Here is a 27,942-nt window from a genome sequence, read left to right as displayed (position 1 = left end):
CCTAGACATTTACCCAAGAGAAATAAAAGGATATGTCCACCAAAAAAGGCTCCTTCCTAGAAGCCACATTCAAATAGCTGAAAACTGGAAATTACCCAAACGTCTATTAACAACAGACTGGAGGAACATATTGCTATAGTCAAATGATAGATTGCAACACTGCAATGAAAAATACAAAATACTGATACGGGTGGCGGGAAGTGGGGTATTGCTATAACAAACATCCAAAAATGTGGAATTGGCTTTGGAATTAGGTAAAGACTGGAAGAATTTTGAGAAGTGTCATAGAAGATGCCTTGATTCCTTGAATAGACTGTTACTAGGCGTATGGATATTAACTGTGGTATAGAAAACCTACATCACTTTAGACGGTGGTACCTAAATTGTCATAAACAGACTGCTGGCAGCAATATAGACATCAAAGTCACCTCTGGGGCTTCCCTGGTGGCGCAGTGGTTGAGAGTCCGCCTGCCGATGCAAGGGACACGGGTTCGTGCCCCGGTCCAGGAGGATCCCACATGCCGCGGAGTGGCAGGGCCCGTGAGCCACGACCGCTGAGCCTGCGCGTCCGGGAGCCTGTGCTCCGCAGAGGGAGAGGCTGCAACAGGGAGAGGCCGGCGTACTGCAAAAAAAAAAAAAAAAAGTCACCTCCACGGAGGGCTCAGAAGGAAATGAGGAACATGTTGTTGGAAACTGTATGAAAAAGGGATCTTGCTATATAGTGACAGAAAGCTTAGCTAGATTGTATCCTACAGTTATACGAAAAAGAACCTATTTAGATTGCAAAAGATGGTGAAATTAGGACACTCACTGTCAGGAAAGCTGCTTTGGGGAGAAAGCCAGAGGTATGGCTGAACAACATTTTTCTGGTGCCTAGAGAGGAACAAAAGGTCACAACCTGTGGTGACACAGAGGGCTCTTTGAAGAGATTAGGTGTGTGCCACCTCTGGAGAAGCAAAAAACAGAGATGGAATTATTCAGGGAAGACCTGTGGATGAGACCTGTGAACGACGTACATGGGAGAGCCATAGGTTTTTGAGCATGTTATATCAGCAGAAACACTGCCAGCTTGGACTGACAGGGACAGAGAAAGATGAAATGAAAGAAGGCTGTCTGACCCTCAAAATTCTATAGGCAGGAAACAACCTCATACTACTACTCAGCTGCAAGCATGTGCTACCCTGGATGAAAAAGGAAGAAGATTCAGGGTGGAGCTGTGGGCCCAGAGGACAGAACGTTAAGCCACAGAGGATAATTCCTTGGAACCTAACTGAGGGAATTCCCTGGCGGTCCAGTGGTCAGGACTGTGCTTTCACTGCCGAGGGCCGGGTTCCATCCCTGGTCTGGGAACTAACGCCTCACAAGTTGTTCGGTCAAAAAAATATATATTAAAAAAGAATAAAAGAAACCTAATTGAGTTTGCTTCACTGGATTTCAAAATTGCTTGAGACTGCAATTTCTTTTTCCTTCCATTTTCTCCCTTTTTGAATGGGAATGTCTGTAACTGTTACCCCATAGCTATCTCACTATTGTATTTTGGGATTAGATCATTTATTTTCTAAGTGTACAGATGAAGAGGAATTTTGCCTCGGGATGAATCATACATAGAGTCAAACCCATGCCTGATTTACATTATTCCTACGATGAGATCTGTGACTTGTGAGCTAATGAGATTTAGATGAGATTTTGGACTTTGAGTTGATGCTATAAAGGGTTGAGATTTTGGAGGATGTTGGGATGGGATGAATGTATTTTGCATATTGGATGGATGTGAATCTTTGGGGGGCAGAGGATGGACTGTCATAGATGGAATAATAATCCCTCAAAGAATAATGCCCCCTCAAAGAGGTTCTAATCTCAGAACCTGTGGATATGTTACCTTACATGGAAAAGGGGACTTTGCAGATGTGTACAGTTAAGGATCTTGAGATGGGAAGAGTGCCCTGAATGATCTGGGCGGGTTCAATGTAATTACGAGGGTGCTGCACAAAAGGAATTGTCAAAGACGGTCAAAGTTAGGGACAAGGCCATGTGCTGTTGAAAGCAGAAAGTCAAGGAATGCATCCATCAGCCACGGAATGCCAGTAGCCTCTACAAGCTGGAAGAGGCAAGGAATGGATTCTCCACCGGAGCCTCCAAAAGGAGCCCGTCCCACCAACACCTAGGTTTTAACCCTGTTAGGTCTCGTTTCAGACTTGTTACCTTCAGACCTGCAGGCAGTACATTTTTGTCGTTACAAGCCATTAAATTCGTGGCACTTAATGCCATTGAACTGTACACCTAAGAAATGGTTACTGGGACTTTCCATGTGGCGCAGTGGATAAGAATCCGCCTGCCAATGCAGGGGACACGGGTTCAAGCCCTGGTCCGGGAAGATCCCACATGCCGCGGAGCAACTAAGCCCATGCACCACAACTACTGAGCCTGTACTCTAGAGTTCGCGAGCCACAACTACTGAGCCCCTGTGCCACAACTACTGAAGCCTGCGGGCCTAGAGCCCATGCTCCACAACAAGAGAAGCCACCGCAATGAGAAGCCTGTGCACCGCAACAAAGAGTAGCCCCTGCTCGCCTCAACTGGAGAAAGCCCGTGCAGAGCAATGAAGACCCAACACAGCCAAAAATAATTAAAATTAAATCTTTTTCTTTTGAGGTACGCGGGCCTCTCACAGTTGTGGCCTCTCCCGTTGCGGAGCACAGGCTCTGGACGCGCAGGCTCAGCGGCCATGGCTCACAGGCCCAGCCGCTCCGCGGCACGTGGAATCTTCCTGGACTGGGGCACGAATCCGTGTCCCCTGCATCGGCAGGCGGACTCTCAACCACTGCACCACCAGGGAAGCCCCTAAAATTAAATCTTAAAAAAAAAAAAAGGTTACTGTTATGTGTATTTTACCACAATTAAAAAAAAAAAAAAAAAACCTTCCTCACAAAGAAAACTCCTGGTCCAGATGGCTTCTCTAGTGAATTCTATTGAACTTCTAAAGGAAAAAATAATAGCAATCGAATGCAAGCAGAGCATATGCCAGGAATGTAACGTTGGTTTAATTATTTGAAAAATCAGTGTAACTCACCATTTCAAAAGAACCATATGATCATCTCATATGCAGAAAATATAAATTGCAGAAAAAGATAAATAATGCAGGAAAACTTTGACAAAATTTAATACCCATTCATGATTATAACTCTGCAAACTAGGATGATAAGGAAAACTTCTGCAGCCTGACAAACAGCATCTCTGAAAGTCTAATGCTGACTTCACACCTAAAGTGACAGACTGAACATTCTCCCCCTAGGATTAGCAATAAAACAAGATGTCCACTCTCCCTTCTACTCAACGTTGACTGGAAGTCCCAGCCTGTGAAGCGGGCAGGGAAAAAAGGCGTAAAGATTGGAAAGGAAGGTATGCAAATACATGATATGCAAATACATGCATATGCAAATACATGAAAAATGCTAAGAAAACCCAGCTAGAACTAGAATAAGTGCATTTACCATAGTTGCAGGATGCAACACCAATACACATATATCAACTGTATTTCTAGACAGTAGCAACAAACAAACGGAAAATTTGAAAACAAAACCGTTTCCCCAGTTCACCTAAACTCATTGAATAGAGAAAAACAAGAGTGAACCCTAAGGCAAACCATTGACTTTGAGTGATTATGATGTGCCGATGTAGGTTCATTCCTGGTAATACATGCACCACTCTGGTGAGTGATGATAAAATGCGGAAGCAATGCATATGCAGGGGGAGGGGGTATATGGGGAATTCTCTGAACCTCCCTCTCAACTTTGTTGTGAACCTTAAACTTTCCTTTAAAAAGTCTTAAAAAAAATAAACTATTTCTCCAAACTCTTTCTGTAAAAGTCTGATATCAAAATAAGACAAAGACGGGCTTCCCTGGTGGCGCAGTGGTTGAGAGTCCGCCCGCCGATGCAGGGGACACGGGTTCGTGCCCCGGTCCGGAAGGATCCCACATGCCGCAGAGCAGCTGGGCCCATGCGCCATGGCCGCTGAGCCTGGGCGTCCGGAGCCTGTGCTCCGCAACGGGAGGGGCCGCAACAGTGAGAGGCCTCCTGCTGCGTAACGCAAAAAATAATAAGACAAAGACATTAAAAGAAAAATACCTTAATACCAAAATCAGACAAGTACATCCCAAGAAAACTACAGATAATATTCTTCATGAACACAGACACAGAAAACCTTAGCAAAATACAAGCAAATCCAATCCAGTACTACATAAAAAGTATTGTGACCAAGTGAAATGCAAGTTTGGTTTAACGTTTTAAATCAGTCCGGGTCATTCACCACATGTATTTGTTTCCCGGGGCTGCCCTAACAAAGCCACAATCCGTGTGGCTTTCAACAACAGAAATATTTTGCCTCACAGTTCGGGAGGCTTGAAGTCTGAAATCACGCTGTTGGTGGCCAGGGTCCCTCTGAAACTTGTTAGAGGAGCAGACTTCCTTGCACTTTCCAGCTTCTGGTGTTTGCCGACAGTCCTTGGTGTTCCTCAGCTTGTAGACACATCACATGGCTGTCTTCACAAGGCATGTTCTTTTTCTTATAGTGACATCAGTCATGTTGGAGTAGGGCCCACCCTCATGACCTCATCTTAACTTGATTACTTCTGCAAAGACCCTATTTCCAAATAAGGTCACATTCCTAGGTCCTGAGAGTCAGGACTTCAACATGTCTTTTTTGGGAACACAGTTCAACCAGTAATACCATACTCACAGAGCAAAGGAGAAAATCCGTATGACCATTTCAATAATATTCACTAAAAGCACTGGAAAAACGTCAGCATCCATTCATTATAAAACTCTTGGCAAACTAGCAGTTGAAGGGAACTTCCTCAACCTCATAAAGGTATCTTCAGAAAACCAAGAGCTAGCCATCTGGGGCAGGATGATAAAACACTGAACGTTTTCAGTGTTTGGATTGAAATATTAAATGCTTGGGAAGAACACCACCACGCACACTCCCACTGTTCACATTCAACCCCGTGCTGGAGGTCTAGCCAGTGCACAGTGAAGCAAGAAACAGGAAAAAACGCATACAGACAGGAAAGAATCTGCTCATTAAAAATATGGTAATGTGGGCTTCCCTGGTGGCGCAGTGGTTGAGAGTCCGCCTGCCGATGCAGGGGACACAGGTTCGTGCCCCGGTCCGGGAAGATCCCACATGCCGCAGAGCGGCTGGGCCCGTGAGCCATGGCCGCTGAGCCTGCGCGTCCGGAGCCTGTGCTCTGCAACGGGAGAGGCCACGACAGTGAGAGGCCCACGTACCGCAAAAAAAAAAAAAAAAAAAAAAAATACGGTAATGTACATAGTAAATTCTCTAGAATCCAGAAAGGTTACTAGAGCTAGTAACTAAATTAGCAAGGTTGCAAGATACAACATCAAATATAAATATCTATTATATTTCTATATGCTAGTAATGTACAACTGGAAAATAAACTTTTTAAAAATACCACTAATATACAAAATGGAAATATGTAGGGATAAATTTTTAAAGATATGGGCAAAACCTCTAAGATGAAAATTATAAAACATTGCTGAGGGTAACTAAAGAAGACCTAAATACTTACATTGACATATTGTTAGGATGTCAGTTCTTCCCAAATTGATGTATAGCCTCAATGGAGTTCCAATCATAATCCTAGTATGCTTTGTTCATAGAAATGTATATGCTAATTACAAAATGTATATGGAAAAGCAAAGTAGGATAATCAACACAATTTTTAAAAAGAACAAAGTTAGAGGCCTCTCACTGACCGATTTCAAGGTTTCTATAAAGCTACAGTAATCAAAGTAATGTGATATTGTCATAAGGAAATGCAAATAGAGCAATGCAACAACACAGAGAGCCCAGAACTTAACCCACTCGTATACGGTCAATTGATTTTTTTTAATTATTATTTATTTATTTGGCTGCACTGGGTCTTAGTTGTGGCAGGTGGGCTCCTTAGTTGCAGCTCAAGGGCTCCTTAATTGTGGCTCATGGGCTCCTTTATTGTGGCATGTGAACTCTTAGTTGAGGCACGCATGTGGGATCTAGTTCCCTGACCAGGGATCAAACCCAGGCCTCCTGCACTGGGAGTGTGGAGTCTTAACTACTGTGCCACCAGGGAAGTCCCTGGTCAATTGATTTTTTTTTTTAATATTTATTTATTTATTTATTATTTATTTGGTTGCACTGGGTCTTAGTCATGGCGGGCAGGCTCCTTAGTTGCGGCATGTGGTCTCCTTTGTTGTGGCATATGAACTCTTAGTTGCAGCATATGGGATCTAGTTCCCTGACCAGGGATCAAACCCGGGCCTCCTGCATTGGGAGAGTGGAGTCTTAACCACTGCGCCACCAGGGAAGTCCCTGGTCAGTTGATTTTCAATAAAGCTGCCGAGGTAATTCAATGGGGAAAAGAGTAGTCTTTTTTATTTTTTCTTCCAGTTTATTGAAATATAATTGACATACAGCACTGTATAGGTTTAAGGTGTACAGGATAATGATCTGACTTACACACATCAGGAAATGAATACCACAGTGAGATTAGTGAATAGCCATTATCCTATATAAAATTAAAGAAATAGGGAAAAACATTTTTCCTTGTGATGAAAAACCAAAGATTTGAAAAATATCAGGATGGTGGTTGCCTACCATGGAAAAGGGCAGGGGGGGGGCTTCCCTGGTGGCGCGGTGGTTGAGAGTCCGCCTGCCGATGCAGGGGACGCGGGTTCGTGCCCCGGACCGGGAGGATCCCACATGCTGCAGAGCGGCAGGGCCCGTTAGCCATGGCCACTCAGCCTGCGCGTCCGGAGCCTGTGCTCTGCAACGGGAGAGGTCACAGCAGTGAGAGGCCCGCATACCGCTAAAAAAAAAAAAAAAAAAAAAAAAAGGGGGCAGGGGGGGACTTCCCTGGTGGCGCAGTGGATGAGAGTCCGCCTGCCGATGCAGGGGACACGGGTTCGTGCCCCGGTCTGGGACGATCCCACATGCCGCGGAGCGGCTGGACCCGTGAGCCATGGCCACTGAGCCTGCGCGTCCGGAGCCTGTGCTCCACAACGGGAGAGGCCACAACAGTGAGAGGCCCGCGTACCGCAAAAAAAAAAGGAAAGGGCAGGGGGGAATTTTGTGGGGTGATAGAAATGTTCTATCTCAATAAGGGAGTCAGTTACACTGGTGTATGCATTTGTCAAAATCCTTGGACCTCTAATACATAAGCTATGCATGTAGGCTTTACGTAAACTACACCTCAATAAAAATTACTAACAAACTGCTACCCCAAAATCTTCTGTATATGTGGAAACGTAAAATAATATATATATGCAGAAATGTAAAATAATTCATAATGAAATAGATTATTTGGAATTGACAACGAAAGCACTACTTATCTTAGACGTAAACAAGGCAATCAATGTTTAAAGGGAAATGTATCATCTTAAATGCACACGTGAGAAAACGTGAAAGACTGAAAGTTAATTAGCTAAGGAGTCACCTCTAGGTGTTAGAACAGAGTAAACCCCTTTATTACTTAAAAAAAAAGGCAGTAAGAATTTACATCTGCTTCTGCTAGGTACCTAGGCAAGCTACCAGTCTGAGACCACTTTGCTTCTGAAGCTTAAGGCTGTGGGCTCCCCAACCTGGGCTACAGATCCCTGTAAGGCAGGGTTACTGCTACAGTGTCTCAGGTAAGCCTCCCACATCCCAGCACTATTCTGTATCGAGTTAACCTTCCTTGTAACCCCCTGCTATGGTTGGGACAGGCAAATCTAACTTTGCTGCCTCCTACCCTGAGGACATAGCCTTCGGGTCCCGGTTTTAAGGGACAATGGCTTCCTATTATATTCCCAACTTTGTACAGACCCTGGTCTTTACCTTCTTCCATGTATTATGAGGCCATCAGCTGAGCTCCAGTTCACCAGGTTGGCAAATGCCTGTAGCGCTCTTCTTACTTTCCCTCAGATTTTAATTCCTTATTTATAGTGATGATAACTCTTTTATTTGCAGCAAATCTTTACTATCTTGTCAGCTCTTCGATGATTTACTCAGATAGTGTTCTTTTTTAAGTTTTTATTTCTTTAGTGTTGTATCTATTTTATTTATTTTTGGCTGCATTGGGTCTTCATTGCTGCGCATGGGCTTTCTCTAGTTGTGGCGAGCGGGGGCTACTCTTTGTTGCAGTGCACGGGCTTCTCACTGCGGTGGCTTCTCTTGTTGCGGAGCACGGGCTCCAGGCACGTCGGCTTCAGTAGCTGTGGCATGCGGACTCAGCAGTTGTGGCGCACGGGCTTAGTTGCTCCGAGGCCTGTGGGATCTTCCCAGACCAGGGCTCGAACCCGTGTCCCCTGCTTTGGCAGGCAGATTCTCAACCACTGCACTCCCAGGGAAGCCCCAGATAGTGCTTTCATTTTATCCAGCATTTTAGTTGTTTTCAGGGGAAGACCTGATCCCAATCACGCATCTGGCTATATTCTCAAACCAGGGAGGCACTCAGAAAAGCAGAAGTACAAAGAAAACTATAGATAATTTTAAGTGCCAGCATGACGAACCTGCATGATAAAAGATACCATGCGGGAATTCCCTGGCGGTCCAGTGGTGAGGGCTCAGCGCTTTCACTGCCGAGGGCGCGGGTTCAATCTCTGGTCAGGGAGCTAAGGTCCTGCAAGCCACATGGCATGGACCAAAAACAAAAAAAAGACACCAAAAACAAGGTGAAAAGATACAGCACAGCCCAGAATATACATACTGTAACATAGGTAATAGGCTTAAAGATTATAATTCAGAATTTATAAAGAACTCATCCACTTCAACATGGAAAAGACAAACCACCCCGAAGAGGCAAAGGAGACTCACTGAAAAGGAAATCTGAGTGGCCAATAAACATATAAAAGATGTCCAACCTTACTGTCGACTGGGTGTGCTAGACATCTGTCATTTTTTGACCATACCGCACCTGCGTCTTCCGCCCCATGTTTGGGGAATCCTCTCCTTTGAGACTGTCCTACCACATGCGGGTGAACTGTCAGACCCTCAGCCCCAGCTGCACCCAGCCGCGCGGACGAGAAGCGGGGCCCTGAGGCCGAGCGGCCTGCACGATGGTGGTAGCCCACGGCAGCTGCAGCGCCTGCCTCACACAGCGAAGGGGGTGGAGGCTGGGGGCTTCCACCAGCACCCAGGGCTGCTGTCAGTGGTGCTGGGGTGCCAGCTCCGACGTCTGGGACCCCGCGTTGTCTTCATGCTGTCGTCACTGCCAGCTCCTGGCCTGATCTGCACACTTCTGTCTGCTCAGCTTTAAGCCTGGTTTCCCAGCCCTCCTGGAGACTTTAGCTGCTTTTAATAATTTCCTTTTCTGCTTAAATCAGAAATCTACTTATATCAGGGAAATGCAAGTTCAAACAACAGTGAGATAGATACTCCTTCATGCACAGGAGATGAAAAGAAACAGAAATACCCCTACACTGCTGGAGGGAGTGCAAACTGATGTAGATGCTTTGGAGGACAATTTGTTAATGTCTAATAAGTTGGAATGCAGACCCCTTAGGACTCTGAGATTCCTCTTCTGGTCATATCCTCTAAACTATCGCTGGGGGTGACAAATGCAAGCCTCTTCATTGCAGAACACACACACACACACGCACACACACACGCACACACGCACACACGCCCCTCCTTTGATATCCACGTGGGATGAATGATAAATTGCAGTATATTCATACAACGCATGAACTAGAGCAGTATGTACCAAGATGGAGAGATCTTAAAAACATCATTTGGGGTGAAAAGGGATGTTGCAGAAGGACATGCATAGCATACCACTGGTGTACATTTAAAGACGTAACACACAACAGAAAAGAGGATGGGCAAAACAGGGAATCTGAATAAAATAGGGGAACTGTACCAACGGCTACATCCTGGCTGTGATATTATACTAGTTTTGCATCATTAGGAGAAACTGGGCAAAGTGTTTTAGTTCTTACAACTGCATGTGAATCCACAATTAAATCAATAACAATTGCATTAAAAGATACCAAACAATGTATGTATTACTTATAGATAGATATGTGATGGCTTCTTCTGGGGTGGGGAGGGGGGAGAAGATGAAATTTAGGAGAGACAGAGAGGGGACTTCAAATCTCTTTTTTGTTCCTTAGAAAGAAAAATCTTTTTTTTAAGATAAATCGATTTATTTTTTATTTTATTAATTGTTTTTTGACCGCACCAGGCGGCATGTGGGATTTTAGTTCCCCGACCAGGGATCAAACTTGAGTCCCCGGCATTGGTGGTCTAACCACTGGACCGCCAGGGAAGTCCCAGAAAGAAAACTCTTGAGGCAAATGTGGCAAAATGTTAACATTTAAAAATCTGGATGTGGGTGAACAGATGTTTATATACTACTCTGTACTTTTCTTTGAGTTAAAAAATGCTGAAAAGATTAAATGAGACAAATCTACAAAGTATTTAAGGTAGTGCCTGGCTTGTAGTAGGCACTCTTGATAATTACTGATACCGCGAGTCAAGGAGGGGAAGGTTTGTCATAGCTCCAGAGAAGTATCCTTTTCTCAGCTCATCCCCCAGTTCTTCCCTCCTGCTCAGGGTTACAGCATCACAAACTCCACTTTCCAATTCTTATCACCCTCTTCTCAAAGGACCCCAGTGAAAGACTCCACCTCAAAACAAGGGAGATGGCCCAACACAGTTGAGTGGAGCACGGCCTCTGAGGCCAGGAGGCTGGCTGGACCGCCTCCACCCCGGTGGGGATACCAGCATCCCTGCCTCGGGGGTTGTCCTGGAGACTAAGTGAGCACTTGCTACAGGGCCTGGCAGCTGGGCTCAGTTACCGCAGGACCGGCCAGGACCAAGGCAGACACGCTGCCCGCTCCATGGACCCCACGATCTTGTTTCAAAGTCAGGGTTCCTGACCTAGTTCACAGCTAGGAAGCAGCTCAGAGAAGACGGATAACTCGCCCAAGGTCTCGTGGAGCTGAACACGGACTCTGACTCCTGACTGCGCCCCCATTGGAAGATTAGCCTTGGTGAAGGCGGAGGTGGGCTCTGTCAAGAGATTTGGGGGATCTGGGCCATATGTGACCCTTCGACTCCATCTTTCAGCCCCGTTCAGATACAATACCCTGGAGAAATGACTGCGAAACTCACCTGAGAGAAAAGTGCTTCCTGGGTTTCCCACGAGGTTAGCAACTGAAAAAGGAAACCCCCGTTACCTGGACAGAAAAGGGTGGGCCGAGAGCGCCACCTGCAGGCGACTCGTCTCTCCGCCGACTCGAGTTCTTCCCGCGATCCCGACAAGTCGCCCCTCCAGCGGGAGCATCAACCTCCCCACCCCACGCAGCGCCCACTTCCGGCTTCCCAGGTCTCAGCTCAGACGTGTCCTCTTCAGAGGGCCCTCCGCCTGGGGCTGCCTTCATTCAGCCCCGTCAGCTTCTGTAACAATAAATGCCCTTATATCCCCCACTGCCACGCAACCACTACCCATCTGTCCACTGTCCGTCTCCCCAGCCAGAGTGGCAGCTCCGTGCGGGCAGGGAGGGACCTTAACTCAGCAACTCGGGCAGGCCTGCCTCTCGATGAATACTTACTGAATTCACTGCATACAATGTGGAATATATTTTTCCAGTGCCTATACTAATGTATGATTTTGCTACTTGATGTTCTCCTTTAACAAACGTGCCTTTGACTGAATCTGAAACCCTCATGAGAGGGCGGTCTGCTAACCAGCCCAGCTCCACTCATGCATCCATCCATCCATCCATCCATCCTATTTAGGGAGCACGTACCCCCTCGCCATCCAGCACAGCACACGCCAGCCACAGGTAGCTAGTATAACTGGGGAACTGAAGTTTTCATTTTATTTCCTTTAAATCGATTTAAATGTAAAAGCCATACTCATTCAGCTATTGGAAACCTTTCAAGTATGTTTGGAACGATTTGGGTATATAAATCTACCTTTTCAACTGTAAATTTTATGAAATCAAAATACAGATCAACTATTTCGATGAAAATTTAGTGATTGAATTGAGAAGTGCAGTAAGTAAGGTACGTGTTGGACTGCCAGGACTTCAAATGAAAAAAAAAAGAATGTAAAAATACCTCAATGATTTTAATATTAGTTATATGTTAAAGTAATACTATCTGAACACGTTGGGCTAAATGAAATACAGTACTAAAGTTGACTTTACCTATTTTTTTTATGCTTCCAAGGTGGTCACTAGACAGTTCTAAAATTATAATACATATATGGCTCACATTGTATTTTTATTGGACAATGTGCTGGGATCTACTCTGTTCTGGGAGTGAGACAGGCCATCACTCAAAATCAAACCTCACGAAAAGGTCAATGTTAACACAAGGAGTTCTCTACATCTATGCCCAGCCAAGGTATCACAGCCTTTATTTATTAACTTATTAATTCGTTCATTTATTCAAGCATTTGTTCTTTCGGCAGACATCTCCAAATGCCGTGTCAAGCCCTAGAGCTCCTAGAAAAAAATTGCTGTGCTTGTTCCCAGTCTTCCCCGAGTTTAGGAGGTTTTCCCATCTTTTTTGTTCACTGGCGTTAACATTTTACCTGACATGCTTCATCACTTGCAATCCTTATTTATACATTTGAGAGTAAGTTGCAAGCATCCCAGCCTTTTACCTCGAAATACTTCTGGATGTAGGATGATTTATTTATTTACTTAGCTGCTCCAGATCTTAGTTGTGGCACGCATGATCTTTAGTTACGGCATGTGGGATCTTAGCTGAGGAATGCGGGATCTAGTTCCCTGACCAGGGATCAAAAGCGGGCCCCCTGCATTGGAAGCTCGAAGTCTTAACCACTGGCCCACCAGGAAGTCCCAGGGATGTTCTTTTATATCACCTAGTACAGCTATCAGCTTCAGCAAATTTAACCCTGATAATATATCTGATCTAATCTACTGTTCATATTCCAATGTTGTCAGTTTCACCCATCGACTCAATAATGTCCTTCAAAGCATGTTTCCCTCCAGTACAGGACCCAGCCAAGATCAGGCACTGGAATTAGCTGTCATGTCTCTCTGATCCCCGAGTCCCCTTGAAGCAGGTATTTCTTTCCCATTTTACAGGTGAGTAAACTGTGGCCACAGAAGCATAAAGACCCACCCATCCCAGTCATTCACGGGTTAGTAGCGTAGCTGCTGTAACGTGTCCTGGTCAGCCTCTGGACTCTGACCGTCCAGTACTGAGCCACAGACTCTTAACAACGGTATCACGATAAGAATTTCAAATTTACACGCAGCGATGGTAGAAACTTTCTTCTGGAGTCTCCACAGAAAAAAGCTGACCTGGTTACATACCTATCATTGGAAAAAATTTCCCATCATCTTGTAAAGTTGAAGAGGCCCCTACCCTGGAACCATCCATTCCAGTCCTAGGTATGTCACTCAGTCTTCAGATAAACTCCTGCACATGTGTAAGAATGTTCTTAGCAGCACTGTGTGCAACACCGAAAACCTGAAACAACTCACATTTCCACCGACCATTAAAGGATAAAGAAACTAGAACGTAGTCTACAGTGGAATGCTATTCAGCAGAGAAAATAATCACCTGTAGCTTTGTACATGGAAATGAATTAATCTCATAAACATAATGGGAAAAAGTGCAAATTCCAGAATCATACACACAAATAAGATTGACAAACATGCATTATGTTGTTTGGCAACATATATATTAATATATATATATACACTAAATGTGTATTTTTATATTATATACGTACTAAATATATATGTTTACCATGACTGTTTCTTTATAGATTTATAATTTTACTATATATAGTATTTATTCCATATATAAAATATACAATTTATATATACAAATTTTGTATAACATAAAATATATATTCAGTATAGTGTTTTATCTATATTTTCTGTATATTTTACTATATAGTTTACTATATATTTATATATACTATATATTTACTATATATAGTATTTTATCTATATATATTTTATAACCATATCTTGAATACTACAAATATTATAATAGACATACAAAATATATTATTTATATGATAATTTTCTTATTTATATAATAAATACTATATAAAATACTATATAAAGATAAAATATTTTCTATATATAGTAAAATTACACATCTATAAAGAAAGACAAGGGCATGAGAAACATAAAATTTATTGCCATTTCTACACAGTTTCAAAATGTTTTAACAATTAGAATCATACCTGTGTGGAATCCCCCAAAGTCAGGCCGCCTGTGGAATTCTAGCACCCTGAGGACCACGGTTTGAGAACCATGGGGCTGGCAGCCATCTAAGATTCTGTCCACTGAGGTTCTGTTCCTTCTAACTCGATAGAAAAATCACAAAGAAAATGCAAATCTATTCTAAAAACCCAGCTTCTCTCCAAAATGTATACACACACAAAGCAATTCTGCAAACAGAAACTTGGACGGTACCCTGCTGTTTCTCAATTTTCCCTCCTAAATCACTTGCTTTGTTTTTGTTTATTTTCTTTTCCCACCATTTAGGTTCCTCCTCCCCCAAATCTGCAGTGCCTGGGTTGGGGAAAGAGGAGAGGCTGACCTGCAAAGAGGCGTGAGGAAACTTTGGGACCATGACATGCTGAGTCCTGACCGACCACGGGGCCATGGTTTCCTGGACGCAACTGTGTATCTGTCAAAGCTCCTGCAAGCTGTTTGCAGATACGGGGTCCGGAGCCCAGCATGCAGCATGTCCTCATAACCTGGGGTCCCCACCTTGCAGCACTTCAAACACAGCAGTGGGGCTGCCATCCACACAAGACCAACAGGAAGACCTCTCCCTGACTCGCCTGCCTTTTTGATTTGTCCACTTTCCACCTCATGTTAGAGGAACACGGCATCATTTCCCACATGGACAGCTGACAAGAATAAGCTACGATGGGTGCCGTTCTGCGTTTTCCCCAATACCTCCCTGTCTGTGTTCCTCCGATTTCCTCGGGTCAGCCTTCCACAGCCACGGCCAGGAGCAGGCGTGCCTCTCACCCAAACCCCACAACCACACAAGAGCAGGCTGGCTGGATAAGTGTAGGCGAAATCAGGCCGTCAGAGCTACGAACGAATGCCATGTCCTGGGCACTCACGATGTGCAAATGTCTCAGTTCTTCCTTTTTCTAAATCACGATAAAACTGGTAACAAGCCTCCACTCACTGGCTAAGATGAAATGCAATTTTACATTTTCGGGGCTCTTTGTTTGTTTGTTTTTTCAAGGGCGGTCCTTCAGGCTGTTAAGTTTGGGCCACAGTGCTGGCAAACCCACCCAGGCTGGCCCCTGGCTGGGAGGTGAGGTGAGGAGGCTGGGCCTCTGCTCACACCATTACCAGTCAGTCCACTCCAGCCCAGCAGGGTTCCCGAGACTCTACGCAGGCTGCTAGGCTGCAACAAAGCTGCCCAACGCCCATGAGCCACCCCTCTGGAGAGCCTTCCACCCTGAGACCGCCAAGCGCCAGCCTAGGTCTCTGCTGCCTCATCCACTGCCCTCCAGGCTCAGAGACTGGGCACTCCCAGGTCTGAGCATCATTCTAAAAACCAGGAGTGAGAGGACAGACAGCAGAAGCAAGAAGAACTACAATCCTGCAGCCTGTGGAACAAAAACCACATTCACAGAAAGACACACAAGATGAAAAGGCAGAGGGCCATGTACCAGATGAAGGAACAAGATAAAACCCCAGAAAAGCAACTAACTGAAGTAGAGATAGGCAACCTTCTAGAAAAAGAATTCAGAATAATGATAGTGAAGATGATCCAGGACCTTAGAAAAAGAATGGAGGCAAAGATCGAGAAGATGCAAGAAATGTTTAACAAAGACCTAGAAAAATTAAAGAACAAACAAACAGAGATGAACAATACAATAACTGAAATGAAACCTACACTAGAAGGAATCAATAGCAGAATAACTGAGGCAGAAGAACGGATAAGTGACCTGGAAGACAGAATGGTGCAATTCACTGCTGCAGAACAGAATAAAGAAAAAAGAATGAAAAGAAATGAAGACAGCCTAAGAGACCTCTGGGACAACGTTAAACGCAACAACATTTGCATTACAGGGGTCCCAGAAGGAGAAGAGAGAGAGAAAGGACCCGAGAAAATATCTGAAGAGATTAGAGTTGAAAACTTCCCTAACATGGGAAAGGAAATAGCCACCCAAGTCCAGGAAGCGCAGAGGGTCCCATACAGGATAAACCCAAGGAGAAACATGCCGAGACACATAGTAATCAAATTGGCAAAAATTAAAGACAATGAAAAATTATGGAAAGCAGCAAGGGAAAAACGACAAATAACATACAAGGGAACTCCCATAAGGTTAATGGCTGATTTCTCAGCAGAAACTCTACAAGCCAGAAGGGAATGGCATGATATATTTAAAGTGATGAAAGGGAAGAACCTACAACCAAGATTACTCTACCTAGCAGGGATCTCATTCAGATTCAATGGAGAAATGAAAAGCTTTACAGACAAGCAAAAGCTAAGAGAATTCAGCACCACCAAACCAGCGCTACAAAAAATGCTAAAGGAACTTCTCTAAGTGGGAAACACAAGAGAAGAAAAGGACCTACAAAAACAAACCCAAAACAATTAAGAAAATGGTTATAGGAACATACACATCAATAATTACCTTAAACGTGAATGGATTAAATGCTCCAACCAAAAGACACAGGCTTGCTGAATGGATACAAAAACAAGACCCATATATATGCTGTCTACGAGAGACCTACTTCAGACCTAGGGACACATTCAGACTGAAAGTGAGGGGATGGAAAAAGATATTCCATGCAAATGGAAATCAAAAGAAAGCTGGAGTAGCAATTCTCATATCGATAAAACAGACTTCAAAATAAAGAATGTTACAGGAGACAAGGAAGGACACTACAAAATGATCAACGCATCAATCCAAGAAGAAGATATAACAATTATAAATATATATGCACCCAACATAGTAGCACCTCAATACATAAGGCAACTGCTAACAGCTATAAAGGAGGAAATCGACAGTAACACAATAATAGTTGGGGACTTTAACACCTCACTTACACCAATGGGCAGATCATCCAAACAGAAAATTAATAAGGAAACACAAGCTTTAAATGACACAACAGACCAGATAGATTTAATTGATATTTATAGGACATTCCATCCCCAAACAAGAAATTACACGTTCTTCTCAAGTGCACATGGAACATTCTCCAGGATAGATCACATCTTGGGTCACAAATCAAGCCTCAGTAATTTTGAGAAAATTGGGCTTCCCTGGTGGCGCAGTGGCCTGCCAATGCAGGGGACGCGGGTTCGTGCCCCGGTCCAGGAAGATCCCACATGCCGTGGAGCAGCTGGGCCTGTAAGCCATGGCCGCTGGGCCTGCGTGTCCGGAGCCTGTGCTCCACAACGGGAGAGGCCACAACAGTGAGAGGCCCATGTACCGCCAAAAAAAAAAAAAAATTAAGAAAATTGAAATCATATCAAGCATCTTTTCTGACCACAGCGCTATGAAATTAGAAATCAATTACAGGGAAAAAAACGTATAAAACAAAAACACATGGAGGCTAAACAATACATTACTAAATAACCAAGAGATCACTGAAGAAATCAAAGAGGAAATCAAAAAATACCTAGAGACAAATGGTAAGGAAAACATAATGATCCAAAACCTATGGGATGCAGCAAAAGCAGTTCTAAGAGAGCAATACAAGCCTATCTCAAGAAACAAGAAAACTCTCAAATAAACAATCTAACCTTACACCTAAAGGAACTAGAGAAAGAAGAACAAACAAAATCCAAAGTTAGCAGAAGCAAAGAAATCAAAAAGATCAGAGCAGAAATAAATGAAATAGAAACAAAGAAAACAATAGCAAAGATCAATAAAACTAAAAGCTGGTTCTTTGAGAAGATAAACAAAATTGATAAACCATTAGCCAGACTCATCAAGAAAAAGAGGGAGAGGACTCAAATCAATAAAATTAGAAATGAAAAAGGAGAAGTTACCACAGACGCTGCAGAAATACAAAGCATCCTAAGAGACTACTACAAGCAACTCTATGCCAATAAAATGGACAACCTGGAAGAAATGGACAAATTCTTAGAAAGGTATAACCTTCCAAGACTGAACCAGGAAGAAATAGAAAATAGGAACAGACCAATCACAAGTAATGAAATTGAAACTGTGATTAAAAATCTTCCAACAAACAAAAAGTCTAGGACCAGATGGCTTCACAGGTGAATTCTATCAAACATTTAGAGAAGAGCTAACATCCATCCTTCTCAAACTCTTCCAAAAAATTGCAGAGGAAGGAACACTCCCAAACTCATTCTATGAGGCCACCATCACCCTGATACCAAAACCAGACAAAGATACTACAAGAAAAGAAAATTAAAGACCAATATCACTGATGACTATAGATGCAAAAATCCTCAACAAAATACTAGCAAACAGAATCCAACAACACATTAAAAGGATCATACACCATGATCAAGTGGGATTTATCCCAGGGATGCAAGGATTCTTCAATGTATGTAAATCAATCAATGTGTTACACCATATTAACAAACTGAAGAATAAAAACCATATGATCATCTCAATAGATCCAGAAAAAGCTTTTGACAAAATTCAACACCCATTTATGATAAAAACTCTCCAGAAAGTGGGCACAGAGGGAACCTACCTCAACATAATAAAGGCCATATATGACAAACCCACAGCGAACATCATTCTCAATGGTGAAAAACTGAAAGCATTTCCTCCAAGATCAGGAACAAGACAAGGATGTCCACTCTCGCAACTATTATTCAACATAGTTTTGGAAGTCCTAGCCATGGCAATCAGAGAAGAAAACAAAATAAAAGGAATACAAATTGGAAAAGAAGAAGTAAAACTGTCACCGTTTGCAGATGACATGATACTATACATAGAGAATCCTAAAGATGCCACCAGAAAACTACTAGAGCTGATCAATGAATTTGGTAAAGTTGCAGGATACAAAATTAATGCACAGAAATCTCTTGCATTCCTATACACTAATGATGAAAAATCTGAAAGAGAAATTAAGGAAACACTCCCATTTACCACTGAAACAAAAAGAATAAAATACCTAGGAATAAACCTACCTAGGGAGACAAAAGACCTGTATGCAGAAAACTATAAGACGCTGTTGAAAGAAATTAAAGATGATACCAACAGATGGAGAGATATACCATGTTCTTGGATTGGAAGAAACAAATATTGTGAAAAACAATATAGTGAAAATGACTATACTACCCAAAGCAATCTACAGATTCAACGCAATCCCTATCAAATTACCAATGGCTTTTTTTTTTTACAGGAGTAGAACAAAAAATCTTAAAATTTGTATGGAGACACAAAAGACCCCGAATAACGAAAGCAGTCTTGAGGGAAAACAACAGAGCTGGAGGAATCAGACTCCCTGACTTCAGACTATACTACAAAGCTACAGTAATCAAGACAATATGGTACTGGCACAAAAACAGAAATATAGATCAATGGAACAGGATAGAAAGCCCAGAGATAAACCCATGCACCTATGGTCAACTAATCTATGACAAAGGAGGCAAGAATATACAACAGAGAAAAGACAGTCTCTTCAATAAGTGGTGCTGGGAAAACTGGACAGCTACATGTAAAAGAATGAAATTAGAACATTCCATAACACCATACACAAAAATAAACTCAAAATGGATTAGAGATCTAAATGTAAGATTGGACACTATAAAACTCTTCGAGGATAACATAGGAAGAACACACTTTGACATAAATCACAGCAAGATCTTTTTTGATCCATCTTCTAGAGTAATGGAAATAAAAACAAAAATAAACAAATGGGACCTAATGAAACTTAAAAGCTTTTGCAACTCAAAGGAAACTACAAACAAGACGAAAAGACAACCCTCAGAATAGGAGAAAATATTTGCAAACGAATCAACGGACAAAGGGTTAATCTCCAAAATACATAAACAGCTCATGCAGCTCAATATTAAAAAAACAAACAACCGAATCAAAAAATGGGCAGAAGACCTAAATAGACATTTCTCCAAAGAAGACATACAGATGGCCAAGAAGCACATGAAAAGCTGCTCAACATCACTAATTATTCGAGAAATGCAAATCAAAACTACAATGAGGTATCACCTCACACCAGTTAGAATGGGCATCATCAGAAAATCTACAAACAACAAATGCTGGAGAGCGTGTGGAGAAAAGGGAACCCTCTTGCACTATTGGTGGGAATGTAAATTGATACAGCCACTATGGAGAACAGTATGGAGGTTCCTTAAAAAACTAAAAATAGAATTACCATATGACCCAGCAATCCCACTACTGGGCATATACCCAGAGAAAACCATAATTCAAAAAGACACATGCACCCCATTGTTCACTGCAGCACTATTTACAATAGCCAGGTCATGAAAACAACCTAAATGCCCGTCGACAGACGAATGGATAAAGAAGATGTGGTACATATATACAATGGAATATTACTCAGCCATAAAAAGGAACGAAATTGGGTCATTTGTAGAGATGTGGATGAATCTAGAGACTGTCATACAGAATGAAGTAAGTCAGAAAGAGAAAAACAAATATCGCATATTAAGGCATATATGTGGAACCTGGCAGAATGGTACAGATGAACTCGTTTGCAGGGCAGAAATAGAGACACAGATGTAGAGAACAAACGTATGCACACCAAGGGGGGAAAGCAGCAGCAGGGGTGGGGTGGTGTGATGAACTGGGAGACTGGGATTGACATATATACACTGACGGGTATAAACTGGATGACTAATAAGAACCTGCCGTATAAAAAAATAAATAAAATAAAATTCAATAATAAAAATAAATAAATAAATAAACAAAAACCAGGAGCATCCTCCACCCTGCAGAACGAGGTTGGCCCTCTTGAAAATACTGCTCATTCTTTTCAGATAAGCCTACAGGAAAATAAAAGCATAATTCATCCACCTGATCTTACTGGACCTGTCCTCTCCCAGGCCTATGAGGTAAATATTACTACTGTTATTCCCATGTCAGAGATAAGGAAACTGAGGCTTAGAGATGACAAATAAATTGCCCAAGGTTATCTAGCAACGGAGGCAGTCTGTCCCGCTCACTCGAGTCCCAGGCTGCCCAAAGGGGCAGGGAATGTGGCAGAGCATCTTCCTTTTTAATAGTTAGTTTAATAGCCATGTTAATGTAACGGAAACACCAGTAGCCATCAAACTCATGATTTTAGTGGGAACTCTAAATTTGGCCTTAAAATGATTTTAAGTTGTTTTGTTTCTTTTTTTTCTTTTTTTTTTTTTTGGCCATGTCTCGATCTTAGCTCCCCAACCAGGGATGGAACCCAGGCCCACAGGAATGAAGGTGCCGAGTCCTAACCACTGGGCCGCCAGGGAAGTCCCAAAATGATTTTCTTTGTAAACAGGTTTTTGATGTGTTGAAATAGCTTTCTCGGCTCAAGCTGGAGCTGCTCCTGCCGAGGGTGCCATGTCGGTAAACCACACGTAGATGAGCAGCCCCCATAAATGCTCCGCTTGACCACAAGCGCAGGATATGCGTCCGCCAAACCCCCACGCCAAGCCAACCCCCGTCCCTACACTTACTTCCTTATTCCTTCTCACCCAAACGAGGTTGACTCTTTGGCCCCATTCAGATCAGGTATTTTCTCTTTTTCTCCTCCTTGTTCTTTATTCTTTATCCTTAGAAAGCGTCCTGCTTCCCGGCCCCATTTTGCAGTGGCACCCTGGAGTCTAAAACTCCCACGGAAACTGCCTTTCTGGGCAGAGGACCTGGGGAAAGGTATGCCTGAGGTCTAAAGAGTGTGCATGGGGGGAAACATCCATTTTTTCTCTGCTTTTCGTCTCCTGGCTGTGCCCCAAGGGCAGCCCTCGTCACAGAACTGTGCAGTGGCAGGTGGGCAGCTAAAGTTCCGAGGAACCCCATCTTTCTGGCCAGAGCACCAGAAAAGGGGCCCCTGTGAGTCAGAGGACGTGAGGAGAATCCTGCAAAGGAGAGGGCTGAAGAAGGGATGCCTGATTCTGGAAAGGAGTCCGTACCACAGCCTGGGCTCACGTCTCCTCTGTGCACACACATCCCAGACCCAAATCACCACAGCAAAGCCGGACACTGGAACCACCACCCACGGAGGCAAAGCAGAACTTGCAGTCTGAGCTGTTCCAGGGCGGCTGCCACTAAAACAGCCCAAAAGTCAGTATGTTCCAGAGGATTCTAACAGGACTCAGACCCTGAACAACACAATATTCAAAATGTCCAGGATACAATCTAAGATTACTCCACATATAAAGAGTCAGGAAAATTGACCGATTCTCAAGAGAGAAGATAACCAGCAGATGCCAGCCTGGGGGTAACCCAGATGTCGGGACTGTCAGACAAAGACTTTAAAGCAGCTGTTTAAAGTTAAGCTCCATGATGCAACGGTAAATATATTTGAAATGAATGGAAAGGTAGAAGTTCTCAGCAGAGAAACAAATAATTTAAAAGGACCAAATGGAAAATTAACAATTAAAAAAAAATACATGGCCTAAAATTAACAATTCTCTGGAGGACCTAATACCAGACGGAGGTGACAGAAAGAAAAAATAAGGGAACTTGAAGACAGATCAATAGAAATAATGAACAGAGAGGATAAAGGTTGAAAAAAACAATATGGACTTCCCTGGCGGTCCAGTGGTTAGGACTCTGCGCTTCCACTGCAGGGGGCACAGGTTCTATCCCTGGTTGGGGAACTAAGATCCTGCAAGCTGAGTGGCGTGGCGAAAAAAAGAAAAAGAAAAAGATAATATGGACAGTTTGAGCATTGTGTCATAGGAGTCCCAGAGATGAGAAAAAGATTGGTGCAGAAAAAACAAAAATACTTGAAGAAACAGTGGTTGAAAACTTCCCACGAAGCTCAGTGAACACCAAACTGGATAACATAAAAATTAAACAAAATAGAACAAAACCACAAACCTCTACACATCAAACTCAAAGTGCTGAAAACTGAAGATAAAGAAAACATTTTGACAGCAGCTAGAGAAAAATGATATATTACATGCAAAAACACTTGGAATGATCACAGATTTCTCATCAGAAATTAAAGAGGACAGAAACAGTGGGAAAACATTTTGACAGTGCTGAAGGGGGAAAAAAAAGAACTGTCAACCCAGAATTCTACATGCAAGAAACCATATTTCAGGAATGAAGATAAAATACATTGCAGAAGGAAAACAAAGAAAATTCATCAATAGCAGACTTGCTCTAAAAGAGAAGGTAAAGGAAATTCTTCGAACTGCAGGGAAATTATACCAGAAAGAAGCATGGATAGGACTTCCCTGGTGGGAAGTGGTTAACAATCCGTCTGCCAATGCAGGGGACACGGGTTTGAGCCCTGGTCTGGGAAAATCTCACATGCCACGGAGCAGCTAAGCCCGTGGGCCACAACTACTGAGCCTGCGCTCTAGAGCTCAAGAGCCACAACTACTGAGCCCATGAACAGCAACTACTGAAGCCGGCGTGCCTAGAGCCTGTGCTCCACAACAAAAGAAGCCACCGCAATGAGAAGCCCGTGCACCGCGACAAAGCCTAGCCTCTGCTCTCTGCAACTAGAGGAAGCCCGCGCGCAGCAAGGAAGACCCAACGCAGCCAAGAATAAATTAATTAATTAATTTAAAAAAAAAGAAGCGTGGATATTCAGGAATGAAGAAAGAACAACAGAAACAGTATATATATAGGGAGACTATCTTTCTCCTCTTAAGTTCTTTAAAGCAAGCATGGTTGTTGGAAGCAAAAGTTATCACATTGTCTAATGGGATTTTCAATGTATGTAGATGTAATATATGCAATAATACAACATAAATGGGAAGATAAAGATACCTAAGTAGTGGTAAGGCTTCTACATTTTACATGAAGTGATAAAATATTAACTTTAAGTAGACCGTAGGATGTTAGTAATGTATATTATAATCTCTAGAGCAATCACACACAGAAAATAATACATAGAGATGGACCCAAAAAGCCAACCGATGAATTAAAACGGAATTCTAAAAAATATTTGAATAACCCAAAGGAGGTAGGAGATGGGGAAGGGAGGAACGGAAAACAGAGGGACAAACGGAAAATAACAAAATCATGGACTTAATCCAACCATGTCAAAAATTACATTAAATATAAATCGTCCAACAATATCAATTAAAAGATAAAGTTCAATACACTGGATAAAAAACAGACAACAAAACATAAGACCCAACCGTGTTCTGTCTAAAAAAAACTCACTCTAAATATAACGACATAGGTAGATTAGACGTGAAAAGGTGGAAAAATATATACCATGCAAACACTAATGAAAAGAAAGGTGGCTGGGCTTCCCTGGGGGCGCGGTGGTTGGGAGTCCGCCTGCCGATGCAGGGGATGCGGGTTCGTGCCCCAGTCCGGGAAGATCCCACATGCCGCAGAGCGGCTGGGCCCGTGAGCCATGGCCGCTGAGCCTGCGCGTCCGGAGCCTGTGCTCCGCAATGGGAGAGGCCACAGCAGTGAGAGGCCCGGGTACCAAAAAAAAAAAAAAAAAAAAAAAAGAAAGCTCGTGTGGCCATATTAACATCAGACAAATTAGACTTCAGAACAAGGAAGATTACTGGGAATAAAAGGGGAACATTACATAATTGTAATGGGGTAAATACACCAAAAAATGACACATTACATATAGCAAAACAGCTTGTATGACCACATATATACCACTATGCACGAAAAAGACATAAATCCTAAATGTGTAAGCACCTAACAACAGATTTTCAAAATACATGAAGCAAAACCTGAGAGAATTGAAAGGAAAAATAGACATTCTATTGGGGAGTGGAGGAGGGGGAAGAAGGATAGGAGAGAACAGAGAGAAATAATAAAAACAAATATGTGAAACAGTATGTCAATGGTGGTGGGCGCTAAGCAGGACTCATGATCTGTGGGTATGGGTGTGGCATACGTACCATTCTGTAGAGAGGTCAGGGAAGGCCTTGCTGAGCAGAGATGTGAACAAAGTCCTAGAAATAATGAGAGCTGATCCACGGGTATCTCTGCTGGAGGAGTGATCCAGTCTGGTGCAAAAGCCTGCAGGTGAGAATGTCCTTGGGAAGCCAGGACAGCTGAGCCCAGGTAGCAATGGGAGCCCTGTAGGAGGGGAGGGCAGCAAGCGTGCAGGGCATTGGAGGGCACTGCAGGCCACTGTGAGGATTCTGGCTATCATTTTCAGTGATGGGAAGCCATTCAACGCTTTTGAGTGGAGAAGCGACCTCATACGACTTCCGTTTTTTGTGTTTTTTTAATTAATTAATTAATTTATTTATTGGCTGTGTTGGGTCTTTGATGTTGCACACGGGCTTTCTCTGGTTGCGGTGAGTGGGGGCTACTCTTCGTTGCGGTGCGCGGGCTTCTCATTGTGGTGGCTTCTCTTGTTGCGCAGCACGGGCTCTAGGCACGTGGGCTTCAGTAGTTGTGGCACGCAGGCTCAGTAGTTGTGGCACGCAGGCTCAGTAGTTGTGGCTCACAGGCTCTAGAGCACAGGCTCAGTAGTTGTGGCACACGGGCTTAGTTGCTCCGTGGCATGTGGGATCTTCCCAGTCCAGGGCTTGAATCTGTGTTCCCTGAATTGGCAAGTGGATTCTTAAGCACTGCGCCACCAGGGAAGCCCCGGAGTTTTTAATTTTACGTCCAACTTGCCAATGTTTTTTCAAAGATTGTGCTTTTGGTGTTGCACTTAAAAACTCATTGCCAATAAGTCAGACAGAGAAAGACAAATACTAGATGTTATCACTTATACGTGGAATCTAAAAAAATAAAACAAAGGAATGAATATCACAAAATGGAAGCCGACTCACAGATATAGAGAACAAACTAGTAGTTACCAGTGGAGAGAGGGAAGAGGGAAGGGGCAAGACAGGGGTAGGGGGTTAAGAGATTCAAACTACTATGTATAAAATAAATAAGCTACAAGGATGTATTGTACTAAACAGGGAAAATAGTCAATATTTTATAATAACAATAAATGAAGTATCCTCTTTAAAAATTGTGAATCACTATGTTGCACAGCTGAAACTGATATAATATTGTAAATCAACTATACCTCAAAATAAAACAAAACAAACAAAAAAAATCTCAGTGTCAAACATGAGATCACCTAGATTTCCTCCTATGTCACCTCCTAGTTTTTTGCTTTACATTTAGGTCGATGATCCATTTTGAGTCAATTTTTGTTTCAATTGAAGGACAATGTCTTGACTTATTATTTTCAGTTTTATTGCACATGGATGCCCAATTGTTCCAACACCATTTGTTGAAAAGTCTATCCTTTCCTCACTGAATTTCCTTTGCTCTTTGGTCAAAGATCAGTGGAATGTATTTGTGTGGATCGATTTCTGGGCTCTCTATTCTGTTCCCTTGACCTAGTTTGTCTGTTCTTTCACCAATATCTCACCGTCTTGATTACTATAGCTGTATAGTCTTTTTTTTTTAATAGATTTTATTTATTTATTTATTTATTTTTGGCTGCGTTGGGTCTTTGTTGCTGCGCACGGGCTTTCTCTAGTTGTGGTGAGCAGGGGCTACTCTTCGTCGCAGTGCGTGGGCTTCTCATTGCAGTGGCTTCTCTTGTTGTGGAGCACGGGCTCCAGGTGCATGGGCTTCAGTACTTGTGGCACGTGGGCTCAGTAGTTGTGGCTCACGGGCTCTAGAGCGCAGGCTCAGTAGTTGTGGCACACGGGCTTAGTTGCCCCACGGCATGTGGGATCTTCCCAGACCAGGGATTGAACCCATGTCCCCTGCATTGGCAGGCGGATTCTCAACCACTGCGCCACCAGGGAACCCCCAATAGCTGTATAGTAAGTCTTAAAGTGAGGTAGTGTCATCCTCTGACATCGTTCTTCAGTACTGTGCTGGCTATTGTGTCTTTTCTGTCCATATAAAATTCATTAAAAACTTGTTGATACCTACAAAATGATTTGCTGGCATTTTGATTGGGATTGCACTGAATCTTAAGATCTTTGTGGGAAGAACTGACATCTTAACAATATTTAGAAACATGAAATATCTATCCATAAAGATGAAATATCTTCATTTGTTTAGATCTTTTTTCCATCTGTTTTGCAGTTTTCCTCATACAGATCCTGTATTTTGTTACATTTATACCTAAGTATTTCCCTTTCCCTCTCTCTCCCTCTTATCTCTATTGTGCTTTTTTTTTTTTTTTTTTTTTTGCGGTATGCGGGCCTCACTGTCGTGGCCTCTCCGGTTGCGGAGCACAGGCTCCGGACACGCAGGCCCAGCAGCCACGGCTCACGGGCCCAGCAGCTCTGCGGCACGTGGGATCCTCCCGGGCCCGGGCGCGAACCCGCATCCGCTGCATCGGCAGGCGGACTCTCAACCACCGCGCCACCAGGGAAGCCCTCTACTGCGCTTTTAATTTCAAATTCCAATGTTCACTGTTGGTATATAGGGAGTCAAAGGACTTTTATATATAAAAATTGTATCCTGCAACCCTGCTATAATTACTTACTAGTTCCAGGAGTTTTTGTTGTTGTTGTTGCTGTTGATTCTTTGGGGATTTTCTTCATAGACAATTATGTCATCTGCAAGCAACAATTTTATTTCTTCCTTCCCAGCCTGTATAGCTTTTATCTCCTTTTCTTGCCTCATTATTAGCTAGGACTTCCAGTACAATGTTGATCAGAAGTGGTTAGAATGGGCATCCTTCCTTGTTCATGATTTAGGCGTAAAGCACCTAGTTTCTCTCTGTGAAGTGTGATGTTAGCTGCAGGTGTTCTTTATCAAGTCGAAGAAGTTTTCCTGTTTTTTTTTTTTTTTTGGGGCCACTCTGCATGGCATGTGGGATCTTAGTTACCAGACCAGGGATTGAACCT

The 27,942-nt window shown here is 43.0% G+C and overlaps 1 long non-coding RNA gene across 2 annotated transcripts; it reads right to left on the bottom strand.

The window, feature by feature from the left end:
- Nucleotides 1-25,847, bottom strand: LOC132438383 (uncharacterized). 2 transcript variants are annotated; one of them, XR_009522178.1, is made up of 3 exons: nucleotides 25,018-25,847; nucleotides 11,220-11,439; nucleotides 1-622 (listed from the first exon to the last, which is right to left on the bottom strand). It is a non-coding gene; the product is annotated as an uncharacterized lncRNA (long non-coding RNA). The 2 variants fall into 2 exon arrangements; XR_009522179.1 differs by lacking the exon at nucleotides 1-622 and adding an exon at nucleotides 8,596-8,659.
- Nucleotides 25,848-27,942: the final 2,095 nt, after the last annotated feature.

Source organism: Delphinus delphis, chromosome 15 (genome assembly GCF_949987515.2).
Source record: "Delphinus delphis chromosome 15, mDelDel1.2, whole genome shotgun sequence".
In the NCBI taxonomy this organism is placed as follows: Eukaryota; Metazoa; Chordata; class Mammalia; order Artiodactyla; family Delphinidae; genus Delphinus; species Delphinus delphis.
This window is presented reverse-complemented; position numbering and strand designations above follow the sequence as displayed.